The sequence below is a fragment of the Sinocyclocheilus grahami genome, unplaced genomic scaffold (genome assembly GCF_001515645.1).
Source record: "Sinocyclocheilus grahami isolate Dianchi unplaced genomic scaffold, SAMN03320097.WGS_v1.1 scaffold1006.1, whole genome shotgun sequence".
Lineage (NCBI taxonomy): Eukaryota > Metazoa > Chordata > Actinopteri > Cypriniformes > Cyprinidae > Sinocyclocheilus > Sinocyclocheilus grahami.
This window is the reverse complement of record NW_015506185.1, coordinates 255,888-278,138: the sequence shown is the minus strand read 5'-3', so window position 1 is coordinate 278,138 and position 22,251 is coordinate 255,888.

The following is a 22,251-nucleotide window of genomic DNA, read 5'->3' as shown; positions in this document are numbered from 1 at the left end:
TTCCCTCTGATTACATTAGCAGGCAGGAAGGGGGAGTGCAAGCGGGGATTCAGTGGAATTCCACCAAGCTAATGTAGATACTTTTCTTTTGCATTTTCTTTCTTGGTCTTGCAGTTGATAAGGTTACCTAACACATTGACAGGTTATGAACGTACCAAACGCATAAGAATAATAGCAATAGGGACACACAAGTTTAGATTTCAGAGTTTGAGATCCCCAGACTTTCTATTGTCACCAAAGAATAACTCCATGCTGTGGTGTAGGTTTCAGGTTTATTTAATAAAATGTTAATCGCATTAATCTCACTCGCAATCCACCCACCCCAGTGTCTGCATTTTTGACTTGGCAAATCCTTCATATCCACTGTACTTTCATTTCCCATTAATCCTTCATAATGACCCTACAGCACATCCTTTTCCACAGAATTTCTGGCTAAGAGGTCAAAACCCATCTTCATGTTGTGACTTCATATCTTATCTCAGTTCTTCATATCTTACCTCACCTCAGGCCCGGCAATAACAAACAGTTTCTTTGAAAGGCCGCATCCTGGCGGGTCCATCAGTGCTGTTTGTAGATGATTCATGATGCTTGCCGTGGTGTCGCTGGAGTGGACACTTCAATGAATTGTTTCCTAGTGGCAGACCTCAATGGCCGCACGTGCCTGTTTAATTAAGATTCAAAGAGGGCTGAGCACATAGCCCTGTGGAACACCCACGCTACGATAAACATACCTTTGATAAACTGAAATATTGTGCTGCTTAGACATTCAAACTAGGTATAACAGAGTCAAAAGTCTGAGAGCATATTGAAAATTTGAGATTTTTTGCTTACAATTTATTTTAATAGTCCACTTTAGACATGCTACTACATGAAAGTAACGTTGCAACTACATATCAACTAACTCTCATTAATCAAACAAATACTGAAGATGTTTTCACACCTAATTGTAGAACTCCAAGTAGTCTCCGGCTGATATAAGATTCATATACAGTATGAATAACCCAAATTATTTCAGACCCCCTGAAAGGGCCCAGAAATGAACCATACATGGTCTACAGTTCATTTTAGGTCCTTTTGTGGTTTGATTGAGTTCCACTTGTATATTGTGAACATCAAACGCACAGAGGTCATTGCCACTGGTTCCCTGCCTGGTTTACTTTAAAAGAACTGGGCTTGGTTCAGTGAAAGTGTACTACTGAGCACATAGCCCTGTGGAACACCCACGCTACGATAAACATACCTTTGATAAACTGAAATATTGTGCTGCTTAGACATTCAAACTAGGTATAACAGAGTCAAAAGTCTGAGAGCATATTGAAAATTTGAGATTTTTTGCTTACAATTTATTTTAATAGTCCACTTTAGACATGCTACTACATGAAAGTAACGTTGCAACTACATATCAACTAACTCTCATTAATCAAACAAATACTGAAGATGTTTTCACACCTAATTGTAGAACTCCAAGTAGTCTCCGGCTGATATAAGATTCATATACAGTATGAATAACCCAAATTATTTCAGACCCCCCTGAAAGGGCCCAGAAATGAACCATACATGGTCTACAGTTCATTTTAGGTCCTTTTGTGGTTTGATTGAGTTCCACTTGTATATTGTGAACATCAAACGCACAGAGGTCATTGCCGCTGGTTCCCTGCCTGGTTTACTTTAAAAGAACTGGGCTTGGTTCAGTGAAAGTTTACTGCTATACATGAAAACACCCTAAAACCAAAAATCTATTGTATATTTGTAAATTGTAATTATTATAAGATTCCTAAATCAAGACAAATATGAACAATATATAAAAACGAAGTAAAAACATATGACAATTGGGCAAGAAAAATAAAACTAAATTCAAAGGGAAAACAAGATGTTTCACCATATCATCGACATGGGCAGTCTGCATTTGTCTGGTCTGATTTGTCTCATGTTCGCACTCAATCTGTGCTCAAATACACAAAAGAGTGAGAACTTGTTTTTTCTTCACACCCTGCTGGAATTCTGCTGTGAAGTAAGATTACTGGACCTATTGTTTTCACCCTCTTAGTTTTGATTTGTTTTTTGTTTTGTTCACCCTTTAGGTCTTTTTTTTCACAGATTTGGTTATCTGTTCCCTGCATGCCTGGCCGACACAGCAGGGGTCTGTCACACACACACACACACACACACACACACTGGTCCTGATAAACGCTGTGTTGGGTTCAGTCACGGATGCCAAGCACAATGCCACCGATAACATAAAAAGCCAAAAGTTGAAAACATGGTTCATCACAAAAAAAAACAAAAAAAAGCGGGTTGGAGGGAAGTGAAAGCACAGAAATAATAACAATGAGCTTTGAGATTATATGTGAGTGGAGTGCTCTTTTCATGTGTTCTTTTGAAATTAGGCTCCCTTAATGATAAACAATGCCAAACAATGTTGGTTGATCATGGACAGTTTCAACCATATATTCACACAATATAAAATGCATTTGTGTTGACATGCAGCATGTAATATTATTAATAGAAATAATATTGTGACCTTGTTATTATGTGAAAGAAAGTCACAGTAGTTTAATAAAACTGTTAATCATTTTTTATTTTATATTTCTTTGATTTAGGGTTTTTCTACAACCCAGACACAAATATGCATGAATAAGCAAAGTGTTATTGTGGAGAAGAGAGAAGACCTGTGCTCTTAAAACAAATATGGTGATGTGAAATAGAGAGATGCTGAGATCTCCTGTCATCAGTGTCCTCTTGAGAAACACGTTTAGCAGCAGCATAAGCCAGCCTCTCTGTACAGTTAATGTAGAGCTGGAAGCTCAAGTAACATGTAGCTTTTTACAGGCAAAACATAACAGTAATCTTACTGAGGTTAATGATGCAGGTGATCTGCCCTCTACTGGTCAGGAGATACAAAAACTTCAGCTATTATCATTCACAGTGTCTGGGGTCTTTCACTGAAGAAGAAGAAGAAGAAGAAGAAGAAGAAGAAGAAGAAGAAGAAGAAGAAGAAGAAGAAGAAGAAGAAGAAGAAGAAGAAGAAGAAGAAGTGTATTTCTACTTTAAAACATTTCACTCAGAAATTGCTAGTACAGAAGAAGAAGAAGAAGAAGAAGAAGAAGAAGAAGAAGAAGAAGAAGAAGAAGAAGAAGAAGAAGAAGAAGAAGAAGAAGAAGAAGAAGAAGAAGAAGAAGTGTATTTTTACTTTAAAACATTTCACTCAGAAATTGCTAGTACATTATACACACACACACACACACACACACACACATACACACACACATATATATATATATATAGTCTTTGCAAGGTGGACATAAATAGATCAAATGTGTGTGTATGAAACAGCCACATCATGTCTCCCCTGAACTCTTACACTGCATAAAAAAAGATTATTGGAGTACATTTTACAAGAAAATACTATTTTAATTTTCTACCTCATGTAGAAAATCATGGATAATTCAGAGTTACTTGCAGTGTTATTCTAGTATCAATGATATACTATTGTTGCTTTTATTAGTCTTTTTTATTAATATTTTCTGTTTTTATTTGCATTTTTGTTCAAGTTTAATTTAGTATTTTTATAATAATGTTTTGGTGTGTTTTTGTCATTTTTATGTTTTTTTACAGTATGTATATAGTTCTGATTATTATTTTTTTATTAAATTGTAGTATTAGTTATTTTAGTGCATCAAGTTAAACTAAATGAAACAGAAATGTTTTTGGGAACTAGTTGAATTAAAATAAATGTATGTATTTTGTATTTTTTACTATATTTTATTTCAAGTAACTTTTCATGGTTTTAAGTATAGCGTAGCTTGACAATAGAAACACTGGTTATTTGTTGTGTTTGTAACTGTGCAATTTACTAGCAATTTATGAGTGAAAATTGTCTCTACACCATTTTTTATGTTAAATACAAAGTGACTAGATTTTGAGTTTAACATGTTGAGTTTACTGGTTGCCTCTGCCAGTCACCATTAAATACACTCACTAGGTTTTTGATGGTTATATCAGAGATGGGCCGGTAAAAAATTTCCACGTTTTCTCTTTTCTCTTTTTTTTTTAACTTCTCCCCACTATTTTGGACACATTGCTTGTATGTAGACGGCCATACTAACCATGACAAGAGTTTAAAAAGAGAGAATGGAGATCCCTCCCACACCTCCCCAATGTCATTACGGCGAGGAAATCCATCTTTGAGGGGGAGAGGCGGCCATCGAGTGCTCTTTTTGCTTTATTAGTGTTTTCTCTGGCAGCCGACGCCACTCTCTCTTCTGCAAAGCGCTGACCGGAGGTCTATACCCAGATGGCCACAGCGACTCGACAACAAACACATCTTTCAGGCCTCGCGGCCAGCTGGACCTCGACTACTGCAGCGAGGAACCTGGTGCTTTCAGCCCACACAGCGAAGCTCGATCCCGGCAGGAGATTTATATGACTGCTCCGTGAACCTGGACCGCATGGAGACTCCGGCAGAGAATCTGTGAGAAAGCCATCCTCTCAGATGAGGCTGTATGTGATGAGAGATAAACAAAAAGAAAGATTTACAAAGTGACTAAATCAAAAATCTGAGATAAATGAGTCAATTTAGGCCAGCAGAGAGCTCAATAGGCCAGTTCATCATCAGCATATAGCCTACGCTCTTCTCCAAACGTCTTCGCTGGCTAACCATTATTATGATACTGTATCGTATGCAACTTATAAATGTCAACATAATATAAGCAATTAAAATATTAAATGTGAAATTAGGAAATACATTTCCTGATTTTTATAAGCAATAAAAATAATACATATTTTACAGTAAATGTTTATATTAAAAAAATAATATATTTAATTATTCTTTTCAATAACACTCAGGTTAAAAAGGAAAACTAACAAAACTAAACACATGTGTACAATTACTGTTTAATAAAGTACTATGATATACAATCTTTAGATTTTAAAGCACCTTACAAATTAATAAATCAATATATTTTATATTGATTTGGTTTTATATTTAATCTAATCAACTCAGTCCTCTTTTTTTATATTCAGTGCATTGCAATGCATTTTGGGATTGTCTTCTCAGAACAAACTAAATCATTTTGTCCACAAGTACTCTGCTGCCAAAAAAAAAGGTAATCATAATAAATAAAAATAAAAAAGTAAAAATGTAACCGCAAGTCAGAGAGAGAGAGAGAACAGAGAGACCTCTGATCACACTCATATGCAGATTCCTTCGATGTAAGCAGCCCATGCTTTTAATTTAGAGAGGCTTCACTGCTGCAACCCAACGCAGGAGAAACCGCCAAAGAAAGTACTTGAGAGAGTTTATAATGTGGACGTGTCAAATGTCTGAATGCTCCCAAAATAGCCAGTCAAGGGAAACAAATACTTGCAAAAATGTTTGAGTTTGGACAACAACGCTGAGGAAACAACGTGAAATGTAGTGCATAGAGATGTGTCTAGGAGTATAGAGTGAATCTAATCAAGCTAAAGAAGAATAATGAACATAGAAACACTTCATAGCATGTAATGTCCTTTTGTGAATAGTATAATCAGAGCTTACTGACAAAAGAAGATGATTTGAAGAATGTCGGAAACCAAACAGCTGGTCCCCGCTGACTTCAATATTATTTTCTATACAATGGAAGTTTTGGTTTCCTACATTCTTCAGAACATCTTCTTTTATGTTCAGCAGAAGAAAGAAACCCAGGTTTGGGGGTTGAATAAATGATGAGCGTTTTTATTTTAGGTGAACTGTCTCTTTAAAAGCTACCAAAACAACATCACAAGCATGAGCTGATTAGAATATGATATCAACGTGCAGATCAACAATCATTCAGTATTCAGTAAGCTGTGACTGTAGAGTTGAAGGTCTTATGAAAGAGCAGTTTGTGTTGAAGTGAAGGTACATATGTATGAACAGAACGTTCAAAAGAACAGCATTTATTTGAAACAGAAAACTTCTGACATTATAAAATGCCTTTCGAAGTGTGATGTGTTTCTGCACAAACACAAACTTTACAGAACCATTTCTATTAGATCTGATGCTTGAAGTGACTTTTGACTGGAATAAAACTAGTGAATATAGACGTTACCGCATAAGGCACTTCTTTTTAGGATACAAAACATTTTGTAATAGCGTGTAAAAAGGTTTAAAAAGCAGTCAGATGTTCACACCTAATATATATATCAGTTATATTTTGACAACTGTAAGGTAAAGTAACTGGCACTTAAAAGTAACTGTAACGTATACTACTGGCATTACTTCTTTGAAAACAGTAACTCATCAAAAAATCTAAAAGTAATGCATTATTTCACTAGTTACTTAAAAACAAAAGTAATCTGATTACATAACTTGCTGCACCTGATATGAGGACATTACCTTCAAAAATGTGCATCATTAGCTCAGTATCTGGTTACTCCCAAAAACGTCACATCTGTATGTGATACAGCACATTTCCCAAACACACACACACGAGTCTAAACGAACCATTAGATTTTGATGTGACTTATGGAACAGTTTGTTGCAGATCTGCTGTCCGTCCAAGTCTACTGCATTTATTCCTCTGCTGGCGGTCAAATAACAGCCATTAACGAACGAGCAGCAGACGCACTGAAATGCACAAGAGATATGCGTGAAATGTAAATTTACAATGAGACAGAGGAGCACATATAATTCATGCTTCAGGGAGTATTCTGGAAAGCTTCCACAAATGGTGAAATGTAATTTATCGGCTGGGGTTTTTTCAGGATCTCTGACCCTGTGCTCAGACTCTCTCAGGGATTCAGGATTGAATCTCACTCGTGGCTCCAGAGCCAGATTACACTCATTTTGCATGCAATATTACACATTTGCGCATGAATTAAATTCACAATTTTGTACGGAAACAGCTATTGACATTGCTATTCAATAACTTTTGGTTCAATCTGCATTGCACAAAGCACTGTATAATTAAAGGTGACTTGAAATGTAAATGTTCAAATTTCTTCTCTCTTGACTATTGGCTCCTGAAGGACATTTCTGATATCCTTAATATGTAAAACACATTAACATTTGTGCTGGACAGAGACACATGTTGCTGTGGTGGGTCGATGAAGGCTGGATTTGACCAGACTCACTGGAGTGAGCTCCTATTAAAGCTGTCTGGATCAGATTCTGCTGCTCAGTTTGTATTTAATGGATCTGAGGTCAGCTGGAGTGGCCACTTGTACAGAAATATACAGTATAAATGTACAGTAAATGCAAAAAGTGCCCTTCTGGAGCACTGGCACATACTGTATTGAGCGGTAAGTTTAGTATGTGTTACCTACCGTACTTCTGTTAGCTGTATAAAGTAATTTTATTTTTCAAAGTCATTCACAATGATCTTGCTTAGAAGCAACTTCTTGCTCTATCATACTATATGATAACACAGTTGAATGTTTTACTGAACTTTATTAGCACAGTCTAATATTTTAATTTCCTTCACTGTATTTATGGTAACTGCTGATTGTTAAAACAATCTGTTTCCAGTTATGTCAAATATGTGGGAATTAATCTAACTTTTCAAGCACTAACGTCTGTTTTTGTGGCCTCGTGATACTTGAGAAATTACATCTGAATGTTCAAAAAGTCTTTTTAAAGATCCTGTTATTTGTCACATACCTGTGTCCACATTATTTGCGATGACTGAAGACATACAACAATTAAATGTATTTCTTAGACATTTTCAGCAGGTTGTAAAATAAGAGTTTTCTCAATATTTTTGTTCATTTGTTCAGTGATTATTCATTATCTAATTATAACTGTTCTTTGGATTTTAATATCTTTCGTATGGGTTTTCAAGAAGTGGAGTCCGTGATGATTTGATCATAAAATATACAAAATATCATCCACTGCCCTGATTTGGACAACAACATTTGTCTTTCATAATGTAATGTTATGCATAGCATGTCATTTCTACTTAGACATTTAAAGACGATGTTAATTATTCATTTTCATATTTGTGATATTGATTTTGAGATTTGAAAATAAAACAAGAACTTTATTAAATTAATTAACCTTCATGTTGTGTTCCAGTCATGTTGACGGCACAAGTGTTAAATCATTCAGCTGACAGCTTTTAAACATTTGAAAAATAAATATATTTCAGAAAAATAATTAGCACGTCAGTGTTTAAATCTACGGGAAATGTAGCAAAGCAGCAAATGGAAAAAAAAACGCATTAAACTATTTTCACGTAGATCCCATTCCTTGCTGTCATCACTTGTAACTCTAATATTTCACAGCGCTGTGACTCTGATGAATTATGTGTGTTTCATCTGCTTGACAGCATGGGATCTTTTTCCTTTCTGTCTCTCTTTTTCTTTTCTTGACTGACAGAGCGACTGCAATCTGATCATGAGGATGAAGTGAAAACACAGCCAGTGACAGCGGACTGGAGTCTGTGCTTCATGACAGAGAACAGTCTTCCACACAGTATCAGACTGAGCACACGTCTGAAATATCATCTGATTATGTCTGAGAGAGACACTGTCCAATGACGACTGCTCAGTGTCCCAATGCAAACATTTTTTTTGTAATTTTTAGACCTTCTGATATAGATGCGCTTGCAGTGCTGGGTAGATGATTTACTTAAAATACAGTTCGTAAGTAACCTACCCAGTACCGACAAATTACATAACAGAAATTGTAATTAGTAATGCAATCTGTTGGATTACAAATATGTGACCCTGGACCACAAAACCAGACATAAGGGTCAATTTTTGGAAATTGAAATGTATGCATCATCTGAAAATGGTTTGTTAGGATCGGACAATATTTGGCCGAGATGCAACTATTTGAAAATCTGGAATCTGAGGGTGCAAAACAATCTAAATATTGAGAAAAGCATCTTTAAAGTTGTCCAAATGAAGTTCTTAGCAATGCATAAAATTAAGTTTTGATATATTTACGGTAGGAAATTTACAAAATATCTTCATGGAGCATGATCTTTACTTAATATCCTAATGATTTTTAGCATAAAAGAAAAATGGATAATTTTGACCCATACAGTGTTTTCTTGGCTATTGCTACAAATATCCCCCAGCGACTTAACACTGCTTTTGTGCTGCAGGCTCACAAAGCTAATGTTTTCTGAATACTTTTTGATTACCTTTAGATTAGATTTGACTTAACTCATAAGAAAATATCTTCCATTCTTTGTTATCAACATCATGAAGTATATGAAACATTAAAGAATAATTAGAGCAAATGAAAACATTATGAATAATTAGCTGCCATTGTGTGAATAATATGTAATCATGTAATCTATAAAATGTAACTGTAATCTGATTATGAGCACTATAAACTGTAATATAATCTAATTACAAGTACTTAATTTTTGGAATCTGATTACGTAATCCAGATTACATGTAATCAGTTGCTACCCAACTCTGTGTACTTGAATATTACATTCATCAGTCTTTCATTGTTTCACAATAAATTCTTTATATCCATTTTCCTCTGAGCATCGCAGAAATGCTTTTTTGTTATAATTATGCCTTCATGAAATTTCCAAGATCGGATCGTTTCCTAGTCGTCAGGTTTGTGAAGACAGATTCACTTCCCAAGAATCACTCAGAATCACAGTTAACTTGCAGATAACGATTGAAAGAATCAGTTATTAGTGAGCGGAAATGTGTTGAGGCACAGATAAATGTGGCATAAATGTTTTATACAGGAGTCACTATCGTGGGAAACAATGGTTCTGATTCGGACATGCAGCAGATACACAGAATATCATGACAAGAGCAAAGTTTCGTGCAGATGTTATGCTGAATATCATTGACACTGAACCAAAGCCATATCATATCACATCATGTAACCATCACGTCCTATGCAGACTTTAGAGGTGCACAGAACCTCAAATAGCTGAAATATTAATGGCCCAGGACAAAGTATGAGGAGTGTGGATGAAAGGTCACGTCACAGAACTTCTCAAGTCCAGCATGCGAGCATAGTGATTTTAAGTGTGTGAAATATATATACAGTATGCTGCAATCTATTTAAAAATAGTAATACATTTTCTCAATATTTCAACATTGCATACACTACTGATGATGAACACATTCATTTTCATTTGAATTATCACATCGGCCGAACCTCTCGCACCTCATATATTTACTTGCAATTCCCCCGGAGATTTTAAGGTAATAAGTTAATAATTAAGTATCAGATTTGCATGTTTGCGGTTCTCTGATTATATTTCATCTTTTTTAGTGAGTGTTTTATTTTGATTGTTGTTATTTTAAAATGATTTGTTTTAATTTAAATTGTGTATGATTTAATTAATTATTAGCTTTTTATTAAACTCACAAACCCTCTGCAGTTCCCTTTTCAAACTGGGATTCTTGACATAATATAATATTCAATGCACGTCATTATATTAATAACAACGAATGTGATGCATTTTCTTTCTCTTTGTATTTTTATATGAATATGGTACACGGTTAGCCTATTTAATTCAATGTGATAAACAAGGACAAAAGTAATCTAAAAGTAATCAAAAAGTAGTCTGAATATATTACCAACAATGGGTAATGTATGGATTACTTTATTAACTAACATTTTTGTGATGTAATTTAGAATCAGTAACTGACCAGCACTATAACAAATGTAAACACTTATTACGTATTTCATAATATTACTGTTTTTAATGTATAATAAATGACAATATCACATCAGCCACTCAGTGCTCATACATGTAGCTTACAGGGTGTTAGAGTACACAGATGTGTGTTTGGTCAAATATCAAGTGAACTCAGCAGTGGAGCTCGGCGTTGTGGAGCCTGAGCAGAAAATATGGTGCCATAACATCTTGTGTCATTTAATGCAGCCAGGGAATATAAAAAAGAACACAGAAAAAACATTTCAGCATTGACCACCCATAAACCTGTGTGCATAAAATCTTGGTGTTTAGTGATCTTTCCTCTGATCTGCGGTCAGGGCCTGTGTTTACACCCCAGATCCTCAATCCTGAGCTGCAGGAGGGACCCAGCGCTGTCCAGATCCATAACTCACGCCTCAGTATGAGCCGATTAAACCGTGAGCGTCAACATATGAGCCTGACAACACACGAGTGTGTGAGAGATTCATATTAATCATCATATCAGAGTCACAAAGGATCTGCTCTCTCTCACTGTCGCTCAGTTGTCTGACGTCTGATATTTGGCTTTTGGGTTTGGCATTTATTCACTTTAATCCAAATGCTGTGTAAATTTATGTCTGAGCCATTCTTCTGAGCAAGGATATAGTTTGCAGAATGGATGGATCAATAACTAAATATTTAGGCACAGCAGGAGACGCTCGTTTGTTTTGTAAGTCTCTTCTGCTCACCAAGGCTGCATGTATTAGATTTAAAATCTGTAAAGAAAAAAAATACTATTATGAAATATTGTTACAACATAAAAGAACTTGAATAAGCTGAAAGCTTTTAAATGGTAGTGTATATTTATGTATTTAACAGTTTTTCTATGATTTTCTAATGACCCGAACCCTTTCAAACAATGTAAAATTCCAAAGCAGACAATGCAGTTTTCTCGTTTGATTTCTCCGTCCAAGAGGCCAAGTTATGTCTTGTTGTTCCAGTTAATTCCTGCTGTAGATGCCATAACTGATCCCTTTTAGACAACACTGAACTGCAGATGGATTTGGGGTTGTGTTTTGTTTTACTGCCATTTGCCAGCGGTGTTTAGACATCATTTTCTTACAGCTGAGTAATGAGTAACATAGCATGCATTTCTCAGTATATCGGTTCAGAAAGTGAGGAAAGAGATCTGTTCCTGCGCCAGCTAAGAAACTACCATTGAGTTGAATGTGTATGGTCTCTCCAGTTTTACAGATCTTTTAGTTTCCATCACTCTGTGGCGCTCTCTGTTGGTAGAAATTGCTTAACTACCTTAACTATTTCTACAAGCTGATGTTGTTGACCTTTGGTTATTTCAGTGTGGTAGAGTAGATCAAACCCATCTCAACATCTGACTGTAGTATCCCAGTTTTAATTCTGATATATAGCTACTCTAAATCAAAAACTGTTAAACAATGTTCATGTTTCCATCCTAAATCTGGTCAAATCTATCCACATGAAGAAGACTGTTGGGTTGTGAATGTTCTCTCCTTAGTCTTGTCTGTTGTATTGCTATTCGTATCTTTTAGTTTTATTTTTTAATGATGGAAACCAAAAAAACGTATGATGTACATGCTTAGAATTTCAGCTGTTTATAATAAATTAACTGATTTAATTGTGTGAAAGGTTTAAGGGTTTGAGCAGCAATAATTTAACTAATAAATTAATAAAATAAAATAACAATCTAGACATTTTTATTTTTTTATCGATCTAATGAAGCGGAATATGAGAAAGGTCACGATCAGTCATTGCCATAAAACTTGTATACACTAGAATTCAGTTGTTGGATTCTTGTTATTTAATCTAGTTATGTTTAGTTTAATCTGGTTTTGGCAGCATTTTGTAACTTGTACACAGTTTAGCTGTTTGACAAACTTTACCTTCATGTAATAAAATGGTAGGTTCATTCTTAGCCAGTTTAGGTCCTCTTTATCTCTGAGGGGTCTGGCCCATCATGATCTGAGGATCATAGACAGGGTTAGTGAGCCAGTACTCCTCCCCTCCCCCCTTCAGGAGTCGAGCACAGAAGATGATACCTCACTCCCCCTCCAGAGCGTTTCTCAGCGCTGGGTAGTAAGGCGGGCGACATCCCCTGATTTCAGGGTATTTCCAAGCAGGCGGTCCCCCTGAATCCCGCACACTAAGTATGGGCCCCCCCCCCCCTTTTTTGTAGGGTCTTTCAAATGGATGGCCCATTGCTTTGGAACATAGTTGTTTGAGGACAGCTGGAAAGCAGGAAATGTCCCTTCCTGTGTTGAGCCAGGTGGGTTTAGGAGTGGGCTGCCTCCCCAGGTCTCTCCATCAAGTCGCCTGAACAGTGGTGGCTCGTAGCGCCGATCTCATCATTCGAAGTGAGTGACCGCGGCCGGTGGCAAGTTTCCATTCATGGAGGAGGGAGGAGATGGAGCCATCCCCAATCTGTTGAACCCATGTTCGACGAGGGCAACCAGGTGGACTGCTCCAGCCAGAGGAAGCATGTCCTTCAGAGCGGCAGGCAACAGCGCAGGCTAGGGCACCATAGGCAGGAGTATGACTTGCAAGCCGGGCCACATGTCCGAACAAAGACGTGCGCCGATAAGCAATCATGTCTGTGATTGTTAGACCAGTGCGTAGGGTGATGGCCGCGTTTATTATGAGGTTGGACCAATGAACATGCAGGATTTGACGCTGGCAGAGCATATGAAATTACTATTGCCTTTTGGCATCTTGCAATTGAAGAGACCAGGTCTCTAAACTGTACAAAAGGATTGGCAACATGCAGGAAGAGTAGAACCGAAGTTTTGTGCTAAGCTGAGTCCTCTGTTGACACCAAAGGTTCTGAAACGACCTCATTGCTGAAGCAGCCAGACCAATCCGGCGTGCGATATCAGCCTTGCACCTTCCATCTGAGTTTTGTGCACTCTCCAGATACGTGAACTGTGTGACATTTTCCACTTTATGACCCATAACAGTAATATTCCTGATATTGTTTCTGCCGCTCAGGCTCTGCAGTTTGGTTTTTTGTCATGATACATGTAGGCCTCCCCTGGGAACATGCAACAAAGGGAGCGAGGCCATGCCGCGCTGCTTTAGAGAAGAGGAAGAGAAAACTAGGGGTGCACATAAAAATCTATTCAATCTAATCACGAATCTGTCTTCTAACGATTCTAATGGGTTCACAAGTTTCAAAATCAATGTTCTAAAGCAGCGGCTCTCAATCCTGTTCCTCGCTTCGCCCTGCTCTGCACACACTCTGCTTTGCATCTCTCTCTCTCTTTCTCTCTCTCATTCAGATCATCAGCTCAGCTCCAACTATGAACAGTTCCATTTATACACTTATTTTCACATAGCTATACATGGACGCGCGTGCGGTTGCCGTACTGTATTAAAGCTTTAATCAGAATATTAAAAGCTAACAGAAGCAGTAGCATTTACAAATAATAGCGTATCTAAAAGTATGAGACAACAACAAACAAAAAACATACCATTAAGAGCCATGCTTGCACAGGTTCTGTGCGATCCTCTTCACTAAAGCCGCTTTTCCACTATCGGGCCGAACGGTTCTAAGAACTGTCAGGTACGGTTCCAGTTGTAACCGTTCTCGGCCCGGAATTCTCTGCACGGTTAGACAACTGTGCTGAGCCGTGCTGGTAGAGTCCCTGTGCATGACGTCACCGCTCTGTTGCCTGGCTATCAGTTTCTCCATAGCTGGCTAAACGGAAACGGGCTATTTGATCAAACAGCCAAGTAAACAGCTGTTATTTAATGAAGTAAATATCAGATAAAAAAGGAGTCCCAAAAACAGAAATATCTGATCATCGTCCATATCGCTGTTTACATTACACTTGAGTTACCAAGGCAACGACTGATGCATTTGTATTACATTCCAAAGAGCTCCATTATCAGCACCACAGTGGAAAATGAAACCCTATCCGTGGCCCGGATCGGCACAGAATGGAACGGTTAAGCAAAGAGAACCGTTTGGCCTGATAGTGGAAAAGCGGCTTAATATTTTCTGGGTCTCAATCGGGCTCAAATTTATAAGCAATATTGACGAAGCCATTGTTTACAATACAACTGGAGCACATGCCCCTGAGGTGAGGGGCGCTATGCTTAGACGCACACTAGAGGCGGTTTAGCCAATCTCAACACACTGGACCAGCTAACCAATCTGAGCCCATCGCGTATTTCTGAGGGAGTGGCTTCATGGAAGCAGGAAATGATCAGCACGTTTATAGAAGAAGGGACGGAGCGGTGTGGAATAAAGGTAAATTGTGTGAAAAATAATACGTTTTTTTTTTTAAACAAAGCATTAACACACATGTTAGACCCCATAAACACAATCAAGCATAGAAAAAAACAATGCAGTGCACTCCACAATGCTTGACGATCCACAGAGTCAAACACTGCCTTAAGATTGACATAGGCTACTATGAGTGGACGATTAAACCCACAATGTATTTCTGATAAGAGCCTAAGGGCGAGGATGACATCTGTTGTAGATCTGCCCGGGATGAAACCTGATTGTTGAGGGCGGCGTCGAGACACAAGGAGGGGTTGAATCCTTGCTAACAAAATGTGAGCAAACAGAAATAGTTTATGGAGAGCTTTGCTGACAGAGTTGGAGGCTCATTTCAGTAGTTCTGGTGAAATTCCATCTGGGCCGGCAGCGTGGCCATGATGGAGCTTTTGAATGGCTGAGTAAACCTCATCCAAGGTTGGAACATCAGGTGATATACTTGGATCTCTGGGTGTTTTTAAGTGGGCGGTCCCTCTGAATCCAGCATATTAAGTAGGCTGTTCCTCCATCTCAGGGCTTAAGTGGACAGCCCCTGCTCAGAGTGTAGCTGTCTGTGGATAGTTATGCTCCAGCCTCAAGCTTACTTTGCTCTTGAATATAGTGGTCTTAGGGCAGCTGTGTTCCAGCCTGGCTTCTATGACTAGGTTGGGTTCCTCCCCAGTAGGCACTTCTTAGGAGTTCTTGCCTTGGAAGATAGCTATCCAAGGATACCTGTGTTTCAGCTCATTATATACTGCCCCCTTGTCAGGGTTTAAGTAGCGATCTTTGAGCCTCTTACCTAGATTGTGCTATCTCCCTAGTTAGGATTTTAAGTAGATAGCCCATGTTCTGTGGTCTGGGCAGTGTTCAGCGTTGCTCACATTTCATAACTAGCTAAGGATAGCTGTGTTCTTAACTTGGTGTGGATGTCCCTCTTCCATCTGAACTGAGCTCCCCATATCTGCCAAGCTATATGAGCAGCATGGGGCGTCAGCGGCTATGTCTATCACTTCCTTGGTGCTCTCTCACCGGGTGGACAGGCATGTGCCACAGCATGGCATAATTGGCATTTCGTTCCCCATAGTGTCCACTAGAGGACGCAGCTCGAGTTCCCTAGAAGGGGAACGTCTAGGGTTACACATTTAACCATGGTTCCCCAAAAGGGAATTAAAAAAAAATAATGTTTTTAATGGTCTGCACTTTCATTTTGCTGTAAATGTATAAAGCAAATTGCTTTGTCAGACTGAGGGGCATTTGATGCAAATTCAATTTTTGTTAAAAATCTTAACATGAAAACTGCTAATTTTTCATATTTGGTTTAAAACTAACTAATCTAGACACAATTAAATTGTGTTTCACAGAAAAAGAAAAAGAAATACTCAGATACAGTTAAGTATATCTTAAACACACTGCACAGCCTAATGACCCGTTCACTAGGGCAGTCCAGGGGTAACACTGCTCTGCACATTTTGCATGTCTCTCTTAAGCTGGCCACACACTAGACGATTTTCAAATCTTAACCGATTTTAAAACCATGGGAGACCACAGACATGAAGACAGTTTCAACCGATTTTTAGCCTTATAATCCTCTGAGCACAAACACTAGACAATTTGAGCAGACCGCGAGACCACACACTTGTTGATTGTAGGGACGATTTCACAGTGACATGAGATCTCACGGAGACTCGCAAGATCAAACGTGACTAGAGTATGATATTTATGTTTGATATTTACGATTTGAGTTAGGGGACGCTCCGTCTCGATCGGGAGCAGTTAAACAATCTTAATGACACCACTCAATAGAGGATTGTTTGGACAAAAAATCACTTGCAACAAGCTGATCTGTTCGGGGGTGCAAATAGGGCTTAAAATCGGGCTTAAAAACCTCTAGTGTGTGGCCAGCTTTATCTGACGCCCTCGGTTCAGTTCATGGATCTCCCTCCTAACAAGCTGATAATCTGAATCAGGTGTGTTAAATAAGGAAGACATAGCTTACAAAATGTGGAATGCAGTGGACTCCCAGGACTGGAATTAAGAACCATTTCACAACAACGACGATAAATGTAATGATAACTACAAAGGAGTAGTTTTTTAAAATGGCTTTGAAACTTAAAAGTGGAGTCCACACCACGACTTTAACGGCACAGAGGAGCAATATCGTTGGACTTTTTAGGTTTTTTTCCATCTGATGAATGATAAAATCAATGACAGCCTATCTGAATTTGTGAAGAGTTTGTTCAAAAACGTAGATTAATTCAGTAAGTGAAGCAAGTGAAGAAACAAGTGAAGTATATTCGAGTGAGTTATTCAATCATTTATTGAAACCATGTAGTTTTTTAAATAATTCTTCCAAATTAATTAATTAATTAAATAAGCTGCAACAATTAATATTTTATCAGAGCCTCCAGTAAAAACTTTTTTTTTTCTTTTTTTTTTTATTTATCCAGAATTGTGCAGCTCTACTGACTAGTGCAAACAAACACAGACTTTGGCCAACCGGCTTGGTTTGTCTTAATGCTTCACAAACACAGTGGCACAATACTTTGTGCTCTAGCTCCATTATTTTATTTCAAACATAACAAACTCCATTTGTGGAACTATTGTCTGGCTTAAGAATGAAAATAGTCTTCAGTGTTGACTAGACTTGTGGTCAGTGAATTTCAAAGCGTAGAATCACACTAGTCATTATAAAACATCACAGCACCCATGAGAATCACTCCTCAATAACAATGACCACACACATACGGGAGCTAATTTCATATCAATTCCAAAATCCTGTTAGGTAAGAAAAAGAGGAAAATGATAAATAAATAAATCCTGTAGGACACTAGTACAGTAAATCAGCAGGATTGAGCGACCAATAAATGTCTCTTGTGGACAGTGGGTCTGTTTGAAAGAATAGGCCATAAAATTTCACTCTTCCTGTTTTCCCTGTCTAAATAAAGCGTGGAAGTGGCCATAGTGAAGAAAAAAAGAAAACACATTACAGGAAGAGATTCAAGCTCTAGTTAATGAGAAGTGCTGGACAAGAATTGCCAAACACAACTCATTCACAGGCCCAAAGACTCATGCAAATGCCACATTCAGGAATTGTCAAGTTTTCTACTCTTAGCTGTACATCGTCATCTTCAGACACAAATGATTTATTTCTATGGCAAACCTCATCATGCTAAAATGAATCAATGTGTGGCTTTTCATTAACAGCGGTAAACTATTTGGCAATACTTCGCAATGACATTCACTTACATTTTTATGGATTTGGTAGATGCTTTTTATCCAAAGCCACTTACATTTTATTCAGTGCACACATTCAGATGTAGTTCTTGCTTTCCCTGGGAATTTAACCTATGATCTTGGCATCGTTAGTTAGTGCCATGCGCTACTGATTGAGCATTTATGCATTTGTTAATCTTAAAGATTAATTTCAACATTTACTAATACATTATTAAAATCAAAAGTTGTTTCTGTTAACATTATTAAATGGACCACTGTCACGCCTCTGGGGGCTGTTTCATAAAACTAGTTTATCAAATAAGCCAGGCTTATTTCAGTTATTCTGACTTATTGTCACTTGATGTGGTTTCTGAAAGCAAAATTACCATAGCTCAAGCTCAGTCACTGTGGCAACTTATGCTGGGAAACTAACCTGGTCCAGAGCAGGATAACTGTCAGGTTAAGCTGGGCTCCTCTAACACTGACCAATAGGAACGCATTGATATTACCACTGACTCTCTCACATACAATTAGCTGACTTTATTAATAGTCCAAAAGTAAAATTTAAATAATCAAATAAAAACAAAATAGGAAACAACCAACTGTAATGTTTAATCTATTATGCCCAAAATGCAATGACCTTTTTTTTTTTAAAGATATATGAAAACATTTGAACATAGTTGCTACTTGCACATTCAGTTGATCAGCAGTTTCTAGCCATGCAGCCTTTCTCTCGGGTTTTATGACAGCTGTACTTTATGGTTATTAGTAGAATATTAAAACATCACAATCTAAAATTGTTCTTTAAAGCATTAAAGCATTTAAAACACTTTAAATGCAGAAAATATGAGCCTGCCCTGATTGCGCAAAATGTTTAAACGCAAACGAGTAATTTGGGTATATGATTGATTCCACTAACTTACTATAATATGAATAATAAATGTGTGAAAGATGATGTATGCATTTATCCAATGTTTCATTCTGTTCCTATATAATCACCACAAGCCTGTTTGAATGCCATGAATCAATCTGTTCTGCGGTAAATGGGGCCTCTGGCCACCCAATCCACAGCACTGAGCACAAACACTGACCCCTCTTTACAGCGGCTGTAACATGACGGCTGTCCGCGCTTGTCTGGGTCACTCCGTGGGAAACTTTCACAGCACAATAGTGGCGGGGCATTTGTGCGGCGGGTGTTTGTGTTGGCCGAGGCGGCTGTGATTCTTGGGGGAGTCAGACAGAGCGCAGGCATGAGATCTGCTCCAGCGGCTCTGCACATCCATCACAACAGTGCTGGAGCCCCGCCACAGACAGCCAGAGATGGCGAGAGAAAAAAACACCAACAATCATTCTACCGTGATTTGTTTGGACGTGTACCATGGTAATAACATGAGTTTTCTGAACTCGTACAGTGATAATGCCATGCTTTTTAGGCATGGTAGACATACCATGTTAGTACCATGGGTTTTTGGACATTTAATATAATAATAGGCTTCCATGTTTTTTATTTTATTTTATTTTTTACATAGTATCATGATAATACCATGGGTTTTGGACATGTACTATGGCTAATACCATGTTTTTATACATGGTATCATGGTAATACCATTGGTTTCTTAGAGATACACTTTGATAATACCATGGTTTCATAGACATGATGAATTCAGAATTGGTAATACCAATTAGAGTTGGATTTATTTATTTATTTTAAAAAGGTTGTACATCTCTTTGCTAATTGAAGTGATGTAATAATAGCAATAAACTACAGAGTTGATGGCATGATTGTCCAGAATTGATGAATTTTCTATATATGATTTATGTTTGCCATGTATGTGTTTCTTTCTTCTGCTAAGCACAACATATTATATTTTGAAGTATGTTGGTAACCAAACAGTTGCTGGTCTCCATTGACTTCTGTTACGATGTCCAGCTGGAGTGCCCATGAGCTTATCTAGAGGGCACTCCATCTCATTCCTTTGCCCCTGTTTCCCGGACTCCATTTCCCATAATTCCCTATGCCTAGGAACTGATTGCATACACAGCTGTTTCATATCAGGATGACTACAAATGCTGCACACAAACACACCCACATCACAAATTATTGTTTTGCTGTATGCTGACATTTCTGAGTGTTGTCATGTTTACCTTGCCTTGCCTTGCCTGTGTTTTTCGACTTTGAACTGTTGCATTGTATTTGTGATTGTTTGCTACCTGCTCTGACCATTGCCTGTTTTTGGATTACTATTTTGTCTTCCCTTGGATACTGTTGTTTGCTGGTGTTGGCCTGTCTTGACCACGAACTGTTTTAATGAAGCTTGCACTTGGATCTACACCTCCATTGCCACGCCCTGTCCGTTACAACTCTCACAGTATGGGAAAAGAAAAGGAAAAATACAATAACATAAAAACATAAAAATATCTATGGAAGTCAATGGAGACCAGCAACTGTTTGGTTATCAACATTCTTCAAAATATCTTCATTTTTTGTTTAGCAGAAGACAGAAATTATTAATGGTGTTATTATAATTTCCATTCGGGGGTGAACTATCCCATTAAAGTGCCCCAAAATTGTATTTTTACATTTTGTAATAAAACTAAATTTGAAAGCTGAGACTGTGTTTCATGTCAAAAGTAACAAGGCACAAAGCTTACTGATGGTAGGTGCAGTATGATTAACATTTAGTGAAGTTTTGTTCACGCATCAAAATAAATTCGTGCAATTTAAGAATCAATATGGGTTCATCAAAATGAGAATTGATTAAAATAAAAAATTGATCTTTTCAACCCAGTCCTAGATTGTGCGCAAACATATGTCTACCTCATAGTAACACTTCAGATTCTTCATGTGTTCACAGTCTCTTGTCCTCCATTTGCACTTGCGATCTTTTGAGAACCGATTGCCTGGACTGCCCGATGAATTAACTCTGCTCTCTGCTGAGGTCCAGACCCTTCGGCAGAACCCCACCCTGGGCACGGTGAGCGCGGCGGACCCCCGGTGCCACACAAACACCATCAGATCCACCAGTCTGGCCCTCAGCCCAAACACAGCTGGACACTGACAGCATGGCTTCGGTTCTGCCTCTACATTTGATCAGGCCTCTGAAGAACAGCAGGCCCAGCCGGAGCCCAGAGCTCCCCCGTACGAGCGTACGTTACGCCTTGTTTGGATTTCATAAGTCACGTTTGACAGATTGCACAAAGCACTGCCATCACAGAGAGAGCGAATGATTGTTTTACGAGTGTAGTGTGCTGTACGGTTGTGCAAAGCTCTAATGTGGTGAACTGAGCTCAGCAGAAATCCAGGATCCTGTTACATTCGAGATGAATTACTGATGCATACGCAAATGATCGTAAAACACATCTCAGTTCTCACAACAATCTCTGCTTTCAATTTAGGTCTACCTTATCAGCTGTGACAGATTCTGTCGGATCTATTAACATGACAATTAGGGGCAGTATCAGTTCAAATTAATGTACACATATTCACTATTAAAGGGATAGTTGACCCAAAAATGAAAATTTGCTGCTAATTTACTCAACTTCTTCAGCAGAACAGAAGAAAGACATTTTCTTTAGCTGAAACTGTGGTCCTTGATGATTCATACTATAGTCAGAAAAACATATACGGAATTACTGATGCATACGCAAATGATCGTAAAACACATCTCAGTTCTCACAACAATCTCTGCTTTCAATTTAGGTCTACCTTATCAGCTGTGACAGATTCTGTCGGATCTATTAACAGGACAATTAGGGGCAGTATCAGTTCAAATTAATGTACACATATTCACTATTAAAGGGATAGTTGACCCAAAAATGAAAATTTGCTGCTAATTTATTCAACTTCTTCAGCAGAACAGAAGAAAGACATTTTCTTTAGCTGAAACTGTGGTCCTTGATGATTCATACTATAGTCAGAAAAACATATACTGGCAACACAAAATTAATACCCATGACTCCTGACGATATATTGAGGTCTTGTGAAGCAAAATGATTGGTTTGTGCAAGAAACTGAACATTATTTAGAACAATTTTACCTGTAGTCCTTGGATTGGACTGATCGCTCTTGCTTTTACCATGCGTCATTGAACTTGTTACTCATGCTGCTATGAACCAGTGGCCATGTACACACCGCAGTCTTGGGAATGATATCCGCATGTA